This window comes from Chiloscyllium plagiosum, chromosome 8 (assembly GCF_004010195.1).
Source record: "Chiloscyllium plagiosum isolate BGI_BamShark_2017 chromosome 8, ASM401019v2, whole genome shotgun sequence".
Classification (NCBI taxonomy): domain Eukaryota; kingdom Metazoa; phylum Chordata; class Chondrichthyes; order Orectolobiformes; family Hemiscylliidae; genus Chiloscyllium; species Chiloscyllium plagiosum.
Window position 1 is genome coordinate 32,362,689 of NC_057717.1, and position 20,310 is coordinate 32,382,998.

Below are 20,310 nucleotides of genomic sequence, written 5' to 3' on the forward strand. Positions count from 1 at the left end.
CCATATGTTTATCCAATGACGTTTTAAATGCCCTTAAAGTTGGCGAGTGTACTATTGTTACAGGCAGTGCGTTCCATAGACCTACTACTCTCTGAGTAAAGAAACAACCTCTGGCATCTGTCATCTATGTCCTCTCCTGCTAGCCATCACTATTCAAGGAAAAAGACTTTCACTGTCCACCCTCTGTTTATCTTTTATGTCTCAATTAAGTCACCTCTCAACCTTCTTTTCTCAAATAAAAACAGCCTCAAGACCCTCATCCTTTCCTAATTAAACCTTCCCGCCATACCAAACAACATCCTGGTAAACCTCCTCTGAACTCTTCCAAAGCTTCTCCATTCTTTCTATAATGTGGTGACCAGAACAGTACACAATACTCCCAAGTGCAGACACACCAGAATTTTGTACAGCTGCAGCCTAACGTCATGGTTCTGAAACTCAGTCCCTCTATCGATGAAAGCCAACACAAAGTATGCCTTTTTAACAACTCTATCAAACTGGCTGGCAACTTTTAGGGATCTATGTACATGGACACCGAGATCTCTCTGCTCAGCTACACTACCAATGTGGATTGCCTTGGATGTGTTTCGTGTGATAGTGATTGTGTGTTCCGGGCATGAATGGGTGTATAGCAGGGTAGGGTTTGTCTATGTGAGTGGAAATTTAGGTCAAGGCAGAGTAAGTGCAGTGGTTAGTCTGAAAGATGAGGCTTGGTGGTGAACTGCGTGTCAGTTTGATAGTTATTAAAGTTAAAGATTACTTGTTCATTTCTCAAATCATATTTACATAAATACTCAGCTGTAACACTCCAAAGTCTCTGAACCTTCATGGTCCTCCATTTTTCAGAGGCCTCCAGAATTCAGATAATTGTAAATTAGATGTTTCAACTTCCAGACAATTGGCATGAGTTCAGCCATGATAGCTATCCTCCCAGTCCCAGTGCTCAGCTCCTGCCTGTGCTGCTGCTGCAGTGACCTGCCTCCCAGAGAGAACATTCTGCCTTGCATTGATAAGTGAGGAAGGCTCACTGGACCTGATTTCCAAGTATGGGGACGACAAACACGAGGGGACACAACTTCGAAGTGAGGGGAGATATGTATAAGACAGATGTCAGAGGTAGTAATTTTACTCATTGCGTAGTAAGGGTATGGAATGCTTTGCCTGCAACGGTAGTAGATTCGCCAAGTTTAAGTACATTTAAGTTGTCATTGGACAAACATATGGACGTACATGGAATAGTGTAGATGGGATGGGCTTCAGGTTAGTATGACAGGGCAGCGCAACATCGAGGGCCGAAGGGCTGTAATGTACTATGTTCTATGATTCACTCTGATTTCTCTCCGGGGGTACTGCCAGCTGTTGGGTATTTCCAGTAGCACGGTACCTAGTGGGGCGGCACCTGGGTCCGTGGTTAGCGCTGCTGCCTCACAGTGCTAGGGACTCGCGTTCCATTCCAGCCTCGGGTGAGTATCTGTGTGGAGTTGGCACTTTCTCCCCATGTCTGTGTGCGTTGCCTTCCACAGTCCAAAGATGTGCAAGCTGGGGGAATTGCAAATGTTGTGTTCAGGGACTGGGAGGTTAGGAGCATTAGTCAGGCTTAAATGTAGAGTAAGAGGGAAGGGGATTGGGTCTGGATGCGTTACTTTTCCGAGGGTGGGTGTGGATTTGTTGGGCCAAATGGCCTGTTTGCACACACTGTAGAATTTCAAAGAATTTGCATTTCCTTGGTTTGTATTTTGTGAAACTTCTCTGCTCTTCACTTGCAATCCAGTGAAAGTGTCAGTTGGTGAGATCTTCAAACAGTTACTGGGATGGGATCAGAATGTTCTTCTTCCTAAATTATGTGGTAATGGTCAAGGTCGAGGGCATGTTTCTAAAGAGGGAACCAATGATCATGATCAGCAACTGGTACGAAACAAAAATAAACCCCAGTTATGCTGTCGACTTCAGCGGGAGCATACTGGAAAACGTTTACAGCTGAGGATACATTTGAGCAACTGATAAGGTCAAATTAACAGAAACTAGCATGCTCAATTGGTCATTCTATTGTAGAGACACCGTGTCCCCCCATGCTTTATGGCCTTGTCTCCTCCTGTCAGGAGCACAACACCGGTTCTGTGATCTTTGGTTGTTTGGCGATGGATTATTCCCCTGACGTCACCAAGGTAACCTGGAAGAAAGGTGGGGAGCTGATCACGACTGGATTGAAGACTTACCCATCAGTGAGAAACAAGAAGGGAACCTCCACCCTGAGCAGCCAGTTAACCCTACCCAAGTCAGTGGTAGATTGCCCCAGCAAAATCTACTGTGAGGTTCAACACAACGGGTCACACAAGAGCAAAGAAATGACATGTCTGGGTAAGTGTTGTGGGAATTGAGATAAACAGATCATCTGTGATTCACAGGAATAAGGCATTATTTATAACAGCACAGGAAAAAGGCCCTTTTGTCCATCCAGTCCACACACATCAATAACAGCCACCTAACTATTCCAATCTCATGTGCCAGTACTTGATCCATGCCTTGTGTGACTTGCCTTTGCAAGGATGCATCTAAATTCTTCATACTTATTATGAGGGTCTCAGTCTCTACATGACTTATCGGCACTGAGCTCCAGACTCACACTACCCTCTGTTTGATTTTGTTTTCCCCGAGATCCGCTCTCAACCTCCTGGCATTACCTTCACCCTGTGCTCCTGAGGCATTGATCTCTCCATCAAAGGGAAATGATTTGTAAAGTTTACCTCGTCTATGCCTAAAATAATTCCAGACATCATGATAATCTTCTCCCTAATTCTCTTCTGCTCCAAGGAAGACCCATGTCTATCTTATCTAGTTTCATAACTAAAACACTACAACCCAGGCAAAATCCTGGCAAATCTCATCAATGCTGCCTTCAGTGTAATCACATTCATAGAGTAATAGTGATGTACAGCGTGGAGACAGACCTTTTGGTCCGACCCGTCTTTGCCGACCAGTTATCCCAATCCAATCTAGTCCCACCTACGAGCACCCGGCCCATATCCCTCCAAACTCTTCCTATTCATATACCCATCCAAATTCCTCTTAAATGTTGCAATTGTACCAGCCTCCACCACTTCCTCTGGCAACTCATTTCATACACGTCTCATCCTGTGAATAAGTTGCCCGGTAGGTCTCTTTTATATCTTTCCCCTCTCACCCTATCCCTATGCTGTCTAGTTCTGTAAACTCTGACCCCAGGGAAAAGACTTTGTGTATTTACCCTATACATGCCCCTCATAATTTTGTAAACCTCTATAAGGTTACCCTTCAGCCTCCGACAGTCCAGGGCAAACAGTACCAACCTGGTCAGCCTCTCCCTATAGCTGAAATCCTCCAACCCCGGCAACATCCTCAAAAATCTTTTCTGAGCCCTTTCATGTTTCACCACATCTTTCCGATAGGAAGGAGACGAGAATTGCACGCAATATTCCAACAGTGGCCTCACCAATGTCCTGTACAGCCGCAACATGACCTCCCAACACCTGTACTCAATACTCTGACCAAAAAAGGAAAGCATATGAAATGCCGACTTCACTATCCTATCAATCTGCAACTCAACTTTCAAGGAGCTTTGAACCTGCACTCCAAGGTCTCTTTGTTCAGCAATACTCCCTAGGACCTTACCATTAAGTGTATAAGTCCTGCTAAGATTTGCTTTCCCAAAATGCAGCACCTCGCATTTATCTGAATTCAACTCCATCTGCCTTTTCTCAGCCCATTAGCCCATCTGGTCAAGATCCTGTTGTAATCTGAGGTAACCGTCTTCGCTCTGCACTTCACCTCCATTTTTGGTGTCATCTTCAAACGTACTAACTGTACTTCTTATGCTCGCATCGTGGGCGGCACGGTGGCACAGTGGTTAGCACTGCTGCCTCACAGCGCCTGAGACCCGGGTTCAATTCCCGCCTCAGGCGACTGACTGTGTGGAGTTTGCACGTTCTCCCCGTGTCTGCGTGGGTTTCCTCCGGGTGCTCCGGTTTCCTCCCACAGTCCAAAAGATGTGCAGGGTCAGGTGAATTGGCCATGCTAAATTGCCCGTAGTGTTAGGTAAGGGGAAAATGTAGGGGTATGGGTGGGTTTCGCTTCGGCGGGTCGGTGTGGACTTGTTGGGCCGAAGGGCCTGTTTCCACACTGTAATGTAATGTAATCTAATCTAATCTAAAAAAATCATTTTTGTAAATGACAGAAAGTAGAGGGCCCAGCACTGTACATGATCCCTACCTTAGATTTTCTTGTAAACATTGTCACTGAAACAGCACAAATCACCAGGAGAGCAAACAGCACCCAATGTATAACACTGTAAGTCCTTCAATAACATGCACACAACGCTTCAGTATGGTACGGCCTAACCTGAGTTTGATTAAGTTCCAGTATCATTCCCCTACTCTTCATTGTAAATGTCTCGGATAATAGAGATGTACCCAACCTTCTTCGCCTCTTTATCCTGACGACACAGTACTATAGGGGATAGGTGAGTATGTACATCAAAGATCCTCAGTCCTTTCCAGGGTTCCACCATTCAAAGCATAATACCTCACAGTTTCTTCTGCCGAATATAATCACCTTACATTTATCCAGAATGATTTCCATTTGCAACTTCTCTTCACATGTAACCAATCCTTGTATATCCTCCTGCAATCTAAAGCCATTATGCTCATGACTTAACAACATGACAAGTTTCCTTTCATCTGTGAATTTACTGGTTAACCCTCCTACATTTGAGTCTTAATCATTGGTATATAAGAGAAACAGCAAGGAGATCAACACCAATCCCTGCAGAACACCACGAGAAATAGATTTCCATTCACGCAAATACCCTATGACCATTATCTCCTGCTCCCACCACTCAGCCACTTCTAGATCCGATCTGTCAAATTAGCTCGTATCCCATTGGCTCTGATTATTGCTCTCATCTGGACATCGAGCTATCTCTCTGAAAACTACCATCAAATTATTATACATGCCTTCTTCTCAATAAAACCGTGCTGAAAATTGTTGATTGATCTTCCAAATGAAGACTAATTCCGTTTCTCAATAGTTCCAATAGTTTCCTTACCACTGAGACTAGCTTGACAAATCTGTGTTTTCATTGTTTATCCCTTCTTTCGTCCTCCATAACAGTGCAACGTTGGCTGATCTACACTCACTTGGCACATCTGCTATGGCCAGACAGTAATTCTAAATTATTGTCAGCGACCCAACTATTTCATCCTTTGCATCACTCAACAGCTTGGTATACATTTCATCTGCCCTGGAAATATCACCACTTTTCATCCAGCAAGACAACACAGAACATCACATCATGTGCCCTAATTTCTGAAAGTACGTCACAAAACTCCTCTATGATTTCTGTCCCCACATTGACCCTCTTACTAGTGAACACTGACACAACACATTCGTTTCGACCGAAACCTAATCGTCTGGCTCCACTCCAGTAATAACATTTAATGGGCATTACTGTTTCCCCAATTAGTCTTTTACTATGAATGAGCCTGTAACTTTTAAAAGTATTTTCCTTTATTTTGACTGCTGTTATTTGCTCATGGTCCCTTTTGCTCTCCTAATACCTCTTTCTTTCAAACTCCCCCTTTTACGTTCTGTACTCCAGAATAGTTTCTCTTGTTTTGAGATTTCAGTATAGACCGGAAGTCTCCCTTGTTTCTCTTTATCTCACCCTCCATGCCCTTTGTTCCAGAGCCCGCTACATTCTTAGTCCCACGCAGTGGCTTCCTGGGAAATGACCTCCCTGTGCGTTTCTTATTTCTTTCTTAAATGTGTCACACTGCTCTGATTTAGATTAGATTTCTTACAGTGTGGAAACAGGCCTTTCGGCCCAACAGTCCACACCGACCCTCCGAAGAGCATCTCACCCAGACCCATTCCCCTACATTTACCCCATCACCTAACACTACGAGCAATTTAACATGGCGAATGCACCTAACCTGCAAATTGTTTGGACTGTGGGAGGAAACTGGAGCACCCGGAGGAAACCCACGCAGACACAGGGAGAATGTGCAAACTGAGGCGGGAATTGAACCCGGGTCTCTGGCGCTGTGAGGCAGCAGTGCTAACCACTGTGCCACCGTGCCGCCCACTCTGGTCCAGCTTCCAGTCCACTCTGGTCAAATCATTACCTGATCTTATTAACATTGTCCTTCCCCTTCAGAACTTTGGGCCAATTTCAATCACTTTCCAGAGCAATCTGGAATCCAACAGATTTATGATCACTGTCTGCACCGTCCATTGATGTTTTACCCACTGTGTCGACTTCATTCCCGAAAGTTAAGTCAAGGTTCACCCCTCTCTTGCAAAGTCTGGATTAAAATTCTCTGTATTAAACACATACTTTGTTAAAATATTCTCCAAGGGGCATGTTCAGAATTCTGCTCCCTCTAAATTTTTGTCAAAAATGAATATCCAAGCCTACGCTGAGGAAGTTAAAAACCTCTGTTCTCATTCCCCTATTTAATTTACGATTCTCTGAAATTTGCCCGTATATTTGCACTTGGTCTTTTGGACGTCCAGTAAGGTCTATCGTGCTCTCCCAGTCGTTATGTTTGCTGTATTTTGGTTTTGAATTACTGTCCATTTGCCTTTGTTCGAGGAGGTAACCATGATTTCATTTCTCTTTACAGCCTAAAATACTCTTGTCAGAATTGCGACAGAAGCAACATTCTGTACCGCACACCCCCGCTCCCATCCTTTTCCATATTTCCCTATCTCGCCTGAAGGCACTAAATCCTGGAATATTGAACAGTCACTCCTGCACCACTCTCAATATGTCTCCGTGATAGCAACCGCATAATTTCCTCATTTATGCGGGTAACTCATCTGCCTTCTTCATCAGACTCTGTCATTAAAACGAATACCATCCAACGTTGCATCTCCCTTCTGTTTTAAGCGGCCTATAGTTCCCATGCCTCCTTGACTCCCTTGCTGTGTCCTATAATTTTAGCCTTTCACATTGTCCTGCTGATCTTTCGATATGGATCCCAGCTTCTCCAGCACTCTGCATAATTATGATTCTTGTATCCATTAGCCACAAGAAACATTGATATATGAGAACTGTTTGTATTTGTTATGAAATTCGCCAGATAATTTATGCGATGTGTTTCCTAAAGGTCCAGATATTCTTCAAACAACTCTTCTCCTAACTGTGAGCTCCAGTGAAGAAATCGCAAGCAGCAAGTTTGCAATTGTCGTCTGTTCAATCATCGAGTTCCATCCGAAGTCAATCTCCGTGAGTTGGTTGACAAATGGCCGACCCTTGGATTCTGGCTTCTTCACGTCTCCCGTGTGTGAGGCAAACGGGAACTTCTCGGTGACGAGTCGGCTGATGGTCCTTTATGGTGAATGGTTCAACAGCGCAGTCTATACCTGCTAGGTAACTCATGGAGAGAACATTCAAAGTAAAAACATCACCGCACTCCAGGGTAACAGACACATACTGAGAGAGCTACAAATTATTCTGAACTCTGATGTGAATCAAACACACTAATTTATCAGGCGTAGTAAACAGCACAATACAGCTTCTCATTTCCCAACATGCCACGTACCTCATTTCAGTTTGAGTGTTACATTAGCATTGCTCATAATTCAACATTTTGGCAAGTCAGAAAAGCATGTTTCCTCTCTGAAGAAAGATATATATATAAACAGTGAGCTTTGTTAAATAGTTTGTTGCCTGACCATGCTGGGAGCGGCATTCAGAGTGCTGAATCCTTGCCTGGTAGCCGCTTCAAGGATAAGGTTGGGGGTGGAGGGGGGGCTTTTGGAGAGATATCTGATTGAAACATAGAAAATACTGAGAGACTGAGGTCGAGTTAACGTGGAATAGATGTTTTGACTGGTAGGTGAGACTAGGACCCAAGGGCAAAGTCTTAGGGTCAAAGGGGCACAGTTTAGAACTGAGACGGTGAGGAATTTCTTCAGCCAGAGGGTGATGAGTCTGTGGAACTTGTTGCTGCAGAGGGCTGTGGAGGCAAGGCCATTGTGTGTAATCAAGCCAGAGTTAGATCGGCTCTTGTTTAGTACGGGGAGAAGGTAGGAGAATGGTTTTAGCCCGAAACGTCGATTTTCCTGCTCGTCGGATGCTGCCTGACCTGCTGTGCTTTTCCAGCACCATTCTGATCGAAACTCAGGATTGGCCGAACAGCCTTATTCTGATCCTCTATCTTATGATGTTGTGGTCTCAAAATGACGTGGTTAAAATATGCAGTGACCCTCACTTGACAATAAATCAAAATGCGTTCAATGTTTCATTCCCTGCTCAGGAATGATCTGTTGGCCTTGGACATTGTACGACATCGATTTATATCTGGTACTGAGCTCTTTAACTTCATTCATGGAACCAGACCACAGAACAAGTGGGTGTCACATTTGATTAACTGGGATTAATGTGATCTCACTGAACTTCTTTAAGATGCTCTATGTAATTAGTGGATGAGGCAGTAGAATAAATTCTGGTAAGAATGCTACAATAGGGATGAATGAACTGGGAACTCGAGACAGGCTGATTTCGCCTGGTTTGGGGTGGCGATGTTTACACAGTGAGTAGTGGATGTCTATAAAACTGGTGCACATTTCCATCGCATTTGTAGATTAATTTAAGACGCTTTTGCTTGTGTTTTTCTCCCCTGTTCTATGAAGAAATTAAAAAATGTAGCTTGGTAAATAAAGTGAAAGTAAAGACCAGTTATAAACTAACTGAATTGAAGGAAAGTCTTAAGGATATGGGTGTCCTTCTCGATATCCAATGCAGCACTCAGTGTCTTGTTTTCAGATCCACTCCAAAGTCAGCCCACGAGGAACAAAGACATAAATTAGAGGATGACATCACACCAATAATGCAAAGTATTTCTGATCACATTAAATACAATGAACAGAATTTCCATGGCTGTTCACCGCTCCTGTAACGCTTTAGAACTCTGCAAAGAGAATAATTATTATTTATTATAATTTGTTCAAAATTTGGGATGTGATTTGGCAGTCAGCATGACCAGCAGCATTTGCACCTTAGGGTTATGAACGTGGAAATTAACTCATTATATTCAGATTACTCTTGTCACAAGTATCAATAGATGGTGTTAAGTGAGAGACAAACTCTGGTGGAAAGGTAATTCCATGGGTTACATTATGGTATTTTCGATGATTTTACTTTTTTCACAGGTTTCACTTGTTAAAAAAGCCAGTCTTCTTCAGGAATAATTACACAGGATATGTCATAGGTAATCACAAATGCGTTCACGAATCAAAATACATCATCAATAGTAAGCATCGTTTCAGCAATAGTTGGAGTTGCCATTTTGAAGATGGTGTCTTCACCCTGTGAAGAAGTAATCTGAAGATTGGATGTTTGTATCATAAAGAGGCATTTTTGATTGACTTTGATTTTTGTTTCATCGAAGATACCGAGTGCCACCCTAACACCATTAAAATCCTCCCACCGCCAGTAGAACAAGTCTTACTGGAGGCGATGGTGACGTTAACCTGCGTTGTATCCAATCTTCCTTCTGGAGTTAACGTTCCCTGCACACAAGAAAAGAAACCTCTGAAATCAGAGATTGCTGACCAGCCTTGGCAGAATCCCGACAGCTTGATCAGCAATTTAGACATTTCTACTGAAGCCTGGCTGAGTGCCGTTACTTTTGAATGTGTGGCGTGCCATCAGAATCTACCGACTCTGCTGAGGGACTCCATCCACAAGGAGAAAGGTGAGCGGTGAGATTAAAACACAAAGCATCCCATGTGTAATCCAGATCGAGTTACATCAATGACAGGCTTTGATTGGTAATGAACAAACAAACGTTGGGGGCATTAATGATGCATCTGAAGGCATGATAGCTAAGTAGCTGATTAAGAAAAAGATGTACCAAAGGATATTGTATTCTGATTAAGTCAGATAAGGTGGGAAGAAACCTTGGTTGTGACGTCACCATCAGCAATGACAATTGGACAGAATGCCCTTGTTGTGGGCTGGAAACATGGAGGCAACTTTCACATTAAACTTTACTTTTTTTTTACTGAACAGAATGTGTACCATTCTGCTCCTTTAGAAAAAGGAAGTGAATAAATCCCAAATTAAAAATGTCGGTATTTTAATATTTCGTGAAATTGTGATATTGGTTCTGGATTTTTAAATTTGATATATAATTGTCGCAAATACTCTGAGGTGATTAATCCGCTGGAGCCATCAGTGTCGGTCCTCCTGCCACCAACAGAAGAAATCTCCGCTCAGAGGTTTCTCTCCCTCACATGTTTAGTGAGAGGTTTCTCCCCCCGAGAGATCTTCATCAAGTGGACAAATCCCAGTATCTACAAGAACACCGAAGTGATGGCGGAGAGTGACAACACCTCCTTCTTCATGTACAGCCTGTTATCCCTTACAGCGGAGGAGTGGGCCAGCGGTGCTTCTTACTCCTGTGTGGTGGGACATGAAGCGATTCCATTGAAGATCATCAACAGAACAGTCGATAGATCCAGCGGTAAACCGAGTTTCGTAAACAGTTCACTTGCACTGATGGACACTGTTAATTCATGTCAATAAAAATCTGAAAGTGGCATTTAATAATTCAAAAGAAGTAATAAAGGATTTTTTTCTTCTAGTTGTGAGTTCAATACTGAATTAATTGTTTCACACTCTGACTTACATTCTATCTGTGTAGTTAAAGTGGATTATTAACAGGTCTAGGACGAGTGTATTGCGCAGTTAATGTTCTCTGCTCAGATACACCCTGGGTCAGAGACAGAGTAAAACTCACTCATTGCAGGATTCCGCCAAGTACCTTATCCATCTTAAATCCCTCTGTGACAAAATCTGACAATGTCCATCTTATGTCAAGCGTAGAGCACGAGTTTTGAACTTGTTGCTCTTGATTCCTCCGATTGGACATTCTTACAAAATTCATGTCAGTTTTAAACTGCCACATTGCACCATTTGGAAATGTAAATATAAGACACTTCAAAATTAAATTTGATTGGAACATACCAATCGTAAAGAGTGCAGAGCAGTTTAACTGTAACCTTTGTTTCTGGGGAACTGCCAGGGATCTTTCGCCAGCGCATGGGTTGACAGAACGTATCTTCACTTTCACACCAAAGAGAATCGATAGATAAGTTGTTGTGGAGCGGAGGGGAGGGGAACGATGAATGGTCTGTCCTCTTGCTCCCTGTGCAGAGCTTTCAAGGTCGATGTCCTCTGAAATGTAACCCAGTTGCTAACAGGAACAGTCAGCTTCTTGCTTACTGTCCGAAGATTGAAAATTTCCAGGCAAAATAATACCTTTGAAACAGGTTAGACAAGCGTGGACCTGTTATAAAATGATTAACATTGACTCCCATAATCTAAAACTAGTGTTTGCATCGTCCTGGTTTGAATTCCATAGTTTTGTCTTAGTTTTATGCAGCACATGGGATCAATTCTGGTATTCGAGCACCTGATATCATTTTGTTTCACATACAGAACACAAGTAGATATTTTCTGATAAACATATTCAGAAATGTTATCTCTGGGGCAGTGGAGATTTGAACTCAGGCCTTTTGTCTCAGAGACAGAAATTTAATCATTGCAACAGTAGAGTTGATCATAAAACGCTTATCACTCCACAACGATGGGAAATGTTTCCTACAATACCAAGGTCAGATCTAATTGTAAGCAATCCATTAAAATTAGAACAATAAATTAGAATAATAAAAATGGCAGTCTGGTAAAAGAGCAGAAACACACACAGACACAGAGAGATGATCACAAATACACATGCAAAGACACATATACAGGCTCTCACCTAAAGACATATTTATGTGCACACTCAAATGTGCATATAGATAAGACGTCACACACGCATACTCGCACAGAATCACACAGCAAGTTCTACTTGAACACTCACCTAAGCTCTTGCAACAACTTACATACACCGAAAGGAAAGCATTTGCACAAATGAACAGGGGTACTCACACATAACCATAAGAAACATAGACACACGTTAACACACAAACGGGCATGAGTACATATACATTCATACAGCACAATGCGTACAGACATACACACATGAACACACAGATACAAATTCCGAAAAATGTCCTCCCACATGTCGACTTACACAGGCACGTAGGTGCACAGAGATAAGCATTAATATCATTATTTTGCCATTTTCAGAATCACAAACATACGATGACAGAGGCAGCTTAATTGGTTGTTTTTAAGCCACATTGATCAGCATGTATACAATGTCATACGTACACACAAATTCAGAGTCTCACATGCAGACACACAAGTGCATAGGTCAACAAATGGAGAGGACGTTTATTAAATAAGGATAATGGGCACAAGCATCAGCAAGCATCAACAAACAATAACACAAACAAGCTTATCAGGAGATGGTTTGGGAAAGATTGCCACATAAGCAGACATCATCATATAAATATAAAAATTCATCAAAACATGACATTGCATACTGACATTTATTAAGCATAAAGATGAAAATAACCTAGTGTAGGTAGGATCTGAAACAGACACATAAGCACACATTTTAGATAGCACTAATGAAAAGTGAACACTCACAAAGACATTGGAAGATAAGCATAGGCAGCAACGAAGTGGCATATTAGAATGATGATACTTACACAATGTGAAAAGACCAAAATTTAGGTACACAAACACATGAGCACACCAGCAGTAAAGGAACAGGAATATGTTTATTCATGCACAGACTCCAACATGGGCAAGAGTGAAGTAAGAGACACTCATAACCACATGCAGAAACATTAAAGGAAAACCAAACACACCAAGCATAGATCAAAAACATTAAGGGACACATGCATAAAAACTTATTTCTAAATATACAGATCCTACAAACAAAAATGTTAAGCAATATTCTGACTGTGGTGTCACTTATATTCATGATTTGCCAAGCAATTGGTCACCAATACATAAAGATGAGAATCACATTTGAACTTTTGTTCAGTGATGGCCACAATTTTCAACTAAAGTGCTGTCGCAGCCTATATTTAAAATATAATGATTTAATTAAAATAATCATTCGTAATAAGCATTCCTCAAATAATAATATCCTTAAATAATAGATTAAAAGAAAAAAAATAAAATGTTCTGACATGGACAATGAAGAAAGAACATGTGCAGTTAGTATTTGTAATTTCTTGCTGAGAATCAATAATGTACTAATAGATACAGATAGTCAGCATGGTTTTGTGAAGAGCAGGTCGTGCCTCACAAACCTTATTGAATTCTTTGAGAAGGTGACTAAGGAGGTGGACGAGGGTAAAGCGATAGATGTAGTGTATATGGATTTTAGTAAGGCGTTTGATCAGGTTCCCCATGGTAGGCTCTGCAAAAAAAAACGGAGGTATGGCATTGAGGGTGAGTTGGAGGTTTGGATTAGGAATTGGCTGGCTGGAAGATGACAGAGGGTAGTAGTTGATGGTAAAGTTTCATCTTGGAGTGCAGTTACAAGGATCTGTTTAGGGACCATTGCTTTTTATCATTTTTATAAATGATCTGGAGGAGAGGCTAGAAGGTTGGGTGAGCAAATTTGCGGATGATACGAAAGTCGGAGGTGTTGTTGACAGTGATGAAGGATGTGTCATGTTACAGCGGGATATAGATAAGCTGCAGAGCTGGGCAGAAAGGTGGCGAATGGAGTTCAATGTGGATAAGTGTGAGGTGATTCACTTTGGTATGAGTAACAAAAAGATGGGGTACTGGGCTAATGGTCAGATACTTGGTAGTGTGGAAGAGCAGAGGGATCGTGGTGTCCATGTACACAGATCTCTGAAAGTTGCCACCCAGGTAAATAGTGCGGTGAAGAAGGCATATGGCGTACTGGCTTTTATTGGTAGAGGAATTGAGTTCCGGAGTCCTGAGGTCATGTTGCAGTTGAATAAGACTCTGGTGCGGCCGCATCTGGAGTAATGTGTGCAGTTTTGGTCGCCATAGTATCGGAAGGATGTGGAGGCACTGGAACTGGTGCAGAGGAGGTTTACCAGGATGTTGCCTGGTATGGTAGGAAGATCGTATGAGGAAAGGCTGAGGCACTTGGGGCTGTTTTCATTGGAGAAAAGAAGGTTTACGGGTGACTTGATAGAAGTGTACAAGATGGTTAGCGGTTTAGATAGGGTTGACCATGAGAACATTTTTCCACGTATGGAGTCAGCTATTACTAGGGGGCATAGCTTTAAATTAAGGGGTGGTAGATGTACGACAGATGTTAGGGGTAGATTCTTTACTCAGCGAATCGTGAATTCATGGAATGCCCTGCCAGTAGCAGTGGTGGATTCTCCCTCTTTATGGGCATTTAAATTGGCATTGGATAGGCATATGGAGGATAGTGGGCTAGTGTAGGTTAGGTGAGCTTGGAGCGGCGCAACATCGAGGGCCAAAGGGCCTGTTCTGCGCTGTATTCTTCTATGTTCTATGTTCGAGATAAGAGTCACATTTAAGAAATACCTGACTGCTTTATGAAGATGTAATGATCTCTAATTACATGACTAGGATGCAGATAGATCGATCTGGATCAATAAACAATCTAAGTAAGTTCTCTCGACTTTATATTCATACATTCAATAGATCGCACTTGGATTGAAGACTATGAGGATGATAACAGCAACATCTGGCCAACTGCTTCCACGTTCATCACCTTGTTCTTCCTGAGTATTTTCTACAGCGCTGCCGTCACTCTGGTGAAGGTGAGAATAATCACAACTTTCTCACGCCAAGCAGCCCAATATGTTTTGTGAAATCTCTAAATGTGCCATTAAATAAACCTCAAATCTGAAAGTCCCTGATCATAAATATCTGCGTCATTGCTTCATTTCTCTTTTCCAGGTAAAGTGAATGAGTTGTGGACCCCTTTGATTTTCCTGCTCTGCTTATCAAGGTCTCTGAATTCCCAGTCTACAATCTGCCCTGTTGCTGACTCTATCAGTGAGATTACTTCAGTTTATCAGCGTGTAACTGAGACAATTATTGATGGATTTTCGTTTTTACTTTGATGTCTTTGAGATGGTTGTGGTTGGGAGAATTTGTAGCTTCCCAGTTGTTTGAAGCCCATTTGTTTTGTTTTTTAATTGTTCCTTATTCAGAATGGTTGCCTACCCTTTCTGATGAGCCTTTGTATTTCCTTTCTTGTGATTGTTACTGATGTACAGAAACTTCCCACCTCACAGCGCATGTGTTCTCGTCTCAATGTGGCATCCAGCCATTATATTCACTTCTGTTAGCTTTGACATAAATTCTTTGGGTAAAAATGTTTTCTGAAATGGCTAATAAATCTCGAATGAATATGCACTTAACTTGAGTTTGCTTAATTCTTTGTTCAAGGCCACTCAGTAATAATACATTTACCCACATCCTACTCCTTTCCCAGCCAAATACTTTCACTTGTTCTGTTTGTTTGTGTTTCATCCAGTCATTTAGTTTAATGCTGCGCTGCCATGCAGCCCACTAATGTAAATACATCTTTCATGCGATATGCCTGATGGACCACTCCAGAGGCAGAATGATTAGAGAACATTTCCTCTTATGCACCAAGGGTCACTGCCTCGGGTCACGTAATGATATAAATTAGGTGCTTTGCTCTACCAGAAACCTATAAAAGGCAGGCAACGGAGTTTGAAATTTACTCTACACAGTCTAAACTAAATGTACTCCCAATGTCGGGACAGCCTGGCTTAGTAATGCAGAAATCACCACCTAAAGCGACGAACGAAACATTCATCAGCCAAAAATGTCAACGTTCAGTCAGGTATTCAGACACAACACGTGCACAATCCCAGGGCGGATTCTCAGAACTAGAGTTTTTCTCACACATAAATCTCATGGAGCACAAACCCGGTATCTATTTGACACACCACACCTGTCAAATCCCAGGGAATGAGACTAAGATCTATCTGATACAGGGATATTACTGAACAGCAACCCTAAAAAATAATAAATCAGAGGTCGATGTTGATCAGGGCAGGCAGAGCTCATAAGTAAATATTCAGCCATTGGGATCTACATGACAGAAGACGGAATTGAGAACCAATCATAGGAACTGTTAACAGAGTCTGGAAAATATCAGCAGAGGAGAACAGTCCCAATTTCTCAGAGTTGGTGAGGTGTATCATCCTGGGAATAATGTTGTCAATCAGTCACACATCTAATCTCATAACTTTGCATTTTTTCAAAAACATGGCACCTGAAACTGGATGCAATATTCCAGGTGAGACAAGAGACTGTTTTATTTTAGTTTAACATAATTGCTTTGTGTTTGTTCTCTACAGCGTTATTGATGAAGTAGCGTTTATTTGCTCTTCTGTCCACGTGTCATGGTACATTCCCTGATTTGCGCACATATACACGGAGAATGCTCTGCTCCTTCACACCTTTGGGTTTACCCTCTTCCTATTGTAAGTTCCCCTGAGTTCATCACAAAACAAAGAAGCACGTTACACCTCCCTGAGACTGAGATCTAACTGACACACCGATATTAATGAATAACAATCCTCAGAAATTATAAATCAAAAGTTGATTTCGATCAGGGAAGGCAGAGATTAGAAGTTCTGGAAGCGCTGCTGCTTTCCATGTCCTTTCCCTCAACCCCTCTGTCAAACTTGAAGCTCTTAGCTGTTCTTCCAATATCCGAACATTTTACCTTAAATTGCGATAAATATTTTTCTGTAATTTTGCATTATAGACCAAAGCACAGGTTGAAAAAACAAGGACTCCAAACACTGAACTCTGAGAATGTACACGATAAGGCAACCTACATTCTGAAACGGCAAACACCCGTTAACAAATGGTTAACAAGTACAAAACAGTGGGTAAGATTAACTTGATTTATCAAAATAAAAGGAAAATACTCTGGACGTACAGTGGGTGTAGGCAAGACCTGAGCAGACAGAATGGAGTTCGTTTTTTTTAAATTATTGTTTATGTCCAGAATTTTCCTTCCACACAATGTACCTTTTTATTACCCATCACCAAGTCACCCATAGTACTTTTATTTTCAGCTACTAACCATCACTGGTAAATTGAATAATTTATGTTCAAAGCCCCTCCCATCATCAAAGGTACGGCAGAGGAAGGAAGAGCTAGAAGGAGATTGGAGTCAATTTTTCTTGTGGTGAAACATTACTGCTGTTCTAACACAAGTGATTTCTGAAGAATGGTCCAGTGAAGCTATGTTGATGGAATTCATAGCAGGGAGCGGGGCGAGCTGGATGGAAGTGAGGTTGGAGCGCAGAGCTGGTCGGGAAGGTTAGTGATTGATATATAAAGAACTTACCTCGATGTCAACGGTGTTTTCACAGCAGAGAGCGGCGCGAGCTGGGCGGAAGTGAGGTTGGAGCGCAGAGCTGGTCGGGAAGGTAAGTGATTGATATTTGAGTGGGTGTGTTCTAGACCCCAGGCCCTACACAGTCGGGCCTCCCTCCCATCCTCCTCCTCTAACATAATTTTAAAGTCCAAAGGTAAGCTACTCAGTGTTCTTGTTTTGGAGACGAGGTGTAGAGTAATGGCAGCGCAGGCAGTTGAATGTTCCTCCTGCAGGATGTTCGAGGTAGGGGTGACCACCGATTCTCCTGCCGACTTCATCTGCAGGAAATCAGGCTGATCCTGCTCCTCACAGAACGAGTTAGGGAACTGGAACTGGAGTTGGATGAACTGAGGATTATTCGAGAGGCTGAGAGGGTGATAGATAGAAGCCACAGGGACATAGCTGTGCCAGAGAACAGAGGTAGCTGGGTAACAGTTAGAGGTGGGAAGGGGAGGAAGCAGGCAGTGCAGGGATCCCCTGTGGTCGTTCCCATAAACAATGAGTATACCGCTTTGGATACTGTTGGGGGGGACGGCCTAGCAGGGGTAAGCTGCAGTGACAGGGTCTGTGGCGCGAGGTCTGGCTCTGAGACTCAGAAGGGAAATGGGGAGTGGAGGAGAGCGCCAGTTATAGGAGACTCTATAGTTAGTGGGACGGACAGGTGGTTCTGTGGACATGGGCGAGACTCTCGGATGGTTTGTTGCCTCCTGGGTGCCAGGGTCCGAGATGTCTCGGACCGTGTCTTCAGAATCCTTAAGGGGGAGGGTGTGCAGCCAGAGGTCGTGGTGCACGTTGGCACCAACAGCATAGGTAGGAAGAGGGGTGGGGAGGTCATTCAAGAGCTCAAGGAGTTAGGCTGGAAGCTAAAAGCTAGGACAGACAGAGTCGTCATCTCTGGGTTGTTGCCAGTGCCACATGACAGTGAGGCTAGGAACAGGGAGAGAGTGCAGTTGAACACATGGCTGCAAGGATGGTGTAGGAGGGAGGGCTTCAGGTATTTGGACAATTGGACTGCATTCTGGGGAAGATGGGACCTGTACAAACAAGACGGGTTGCACCTGAACCAGAAGGGCACCAATATCCTGGGCGTTGCTAATTAGAAATGGTATAACAGCTGCAGAAAGGCAGTTCGAGGGGGATCTGCCTTTGTAGGTAGTATGGGCTGAAGTCAGAAATAGGAAAGGTGCAGTCATCTTGTTGGGTGTTTACTATAGGCCCCCTAATAGCAGCAGAGATGTGGAGAAACAGATTGGGAAACAGATTTTGGAAAGGTGCAGAAGCCACAGGGTTGTAGTTATGGGCGATTTCAACTTCCCAAATATTGATTGCAAGCTCTTTCGATCAAGTAGATTGGATGGGGCGGTGTTTGCGCAGTGTGTCCAGGAAGCTTTTCTAACTCAGTACGCAGATTGTCCGACCACAGTGGAGGCCATATTGGATTTGGTACTCGGTAATGAACCGGGACAAGTGATGGGCTTGTTAGTGGGTGAACATTTTGGTGATGGTGACCACAATTCTGTGACTTCCACCTTGGTTATGGAGAGAGATAGGTGCGTGCAACAGGGTAGGTTTTACAATTGGGGGAAGGGTAATTACGATGCTGTAAGACAGGATCTGAGGAGCAAAAGTTGGGAGCATAGGCTGTCAGGGAATGATGTCGTGGAAATGTGGAACATTTTCAAGGAACAGATACCACGTGTCCTTGATATGTATGGGTTCAGACAGAGCAGTGGAGTGATACAGGATAGCCAGAAGGGACCTGAAAAAAGGGATTCGGAGAGCTAAGAGAGGGCATGAAAAATCTTTGGCGGATAGGATCAAGGATAACTCAAAGGCATTTTACGCCTATGTGAGAAACATGAGAATGACGAGAACGAGGGTAGGTCCGATCAAGGACAGTAGTAGGAGACTGTGTATTAGGAGATACACAGATAGGAGAGGTCTTGAATGAGTACTTTTCTTCAGTATTTACGAACGAGAGGGACCGTATTGTTGAAGAGGAGAGTGTGAAACGGACTGGTAAGCTGGAGGATTCTGGATCAGTGGTGCTGGAAGAGCACAGCAATTCAGGCAGCATCCGAGGACAGGCAAAATCGACGTTTCGGGCAAAGGTCCTTCATCAGGAATAAATGGGAGGAGATACTTGTTAGGAAGGAAGATGTGTTGGACATTTTGAACAACTTGCGGATAGACAAGTTCCCCGGGCCTGACGGGATATATCCTAGGATTATGTGGGAAGCAAGAGAGGAAATTGCAGTACCGTTAGCAATGATCTTTTCATCTTCACTGTCAACGGGGCTGGTACCAGGAGATTGGCGAATGTTGTGCCCCTGTTCCAAAAAGGGAATAGGGATAACCCCGGGAATTACAGGCCAGATGGTCTTACTTCAGTGGTCGGCAAAGTAATAGAAAGGGTACTGAGGGATAGGATTTATGAGTATCTGGAAAGACACTGCTTGATTAGGGACAGCCAGCACGGATTTGTGAAGGGTAGGTCTTGCCTTACAAGTCTTATTGAATTCTTTGAGGAGGTGACCAAGCATGTGGATGAGGGTAGAGCAGTGGATGTACTATACATGGATTTTAGTAAGGCATTTGATAAGGTTCCCCATGGTAGGCTTATGCGGAAAGTCAGGAGGCATGGGATAGAGGGAAATTTGGCCAATTGGATAGAAAATTGGCTAACCGGTCCAAGTCAGAGTGGTGGTAGATGGTAAATATTTAGCCTGGAGCCCAGTTACAAGTAGAGTTCCGCAGAGATCAGTTCTGGGTCCTCTGGTGTTTGTAATTTTTATTAATGACTTAGATGAGGAGTCGAAGGGTGGGTCAGTACATTTGCAGATGATACGAAGATTGGTGGAGTTGTGGATCGTGAGCAGGGCTGTTGTCGGCTGCACAGGGACTTAGATAAGATGCAGAGCTGGGCTGCTGAGGAGTAGATGGAGTTCAACCCTGCCAAGTGTGAGGTTGTCCA

At 43.1% G+C, this 20,310-nt stretch overlaps 1 pseudogene; it reads left to right on the forward strand.

The window, feature by feature from the left end:
• The first annotated feature begins 2,059 nt into the window (after positions 1-2,059).
• Positions 2,060-14,960, forward strand: LOC122552120 (annotated as a pseudogene).
• The last annotated feature ends 5,350 nt before the right edge of the window (positions 14,961-20,310 follow it).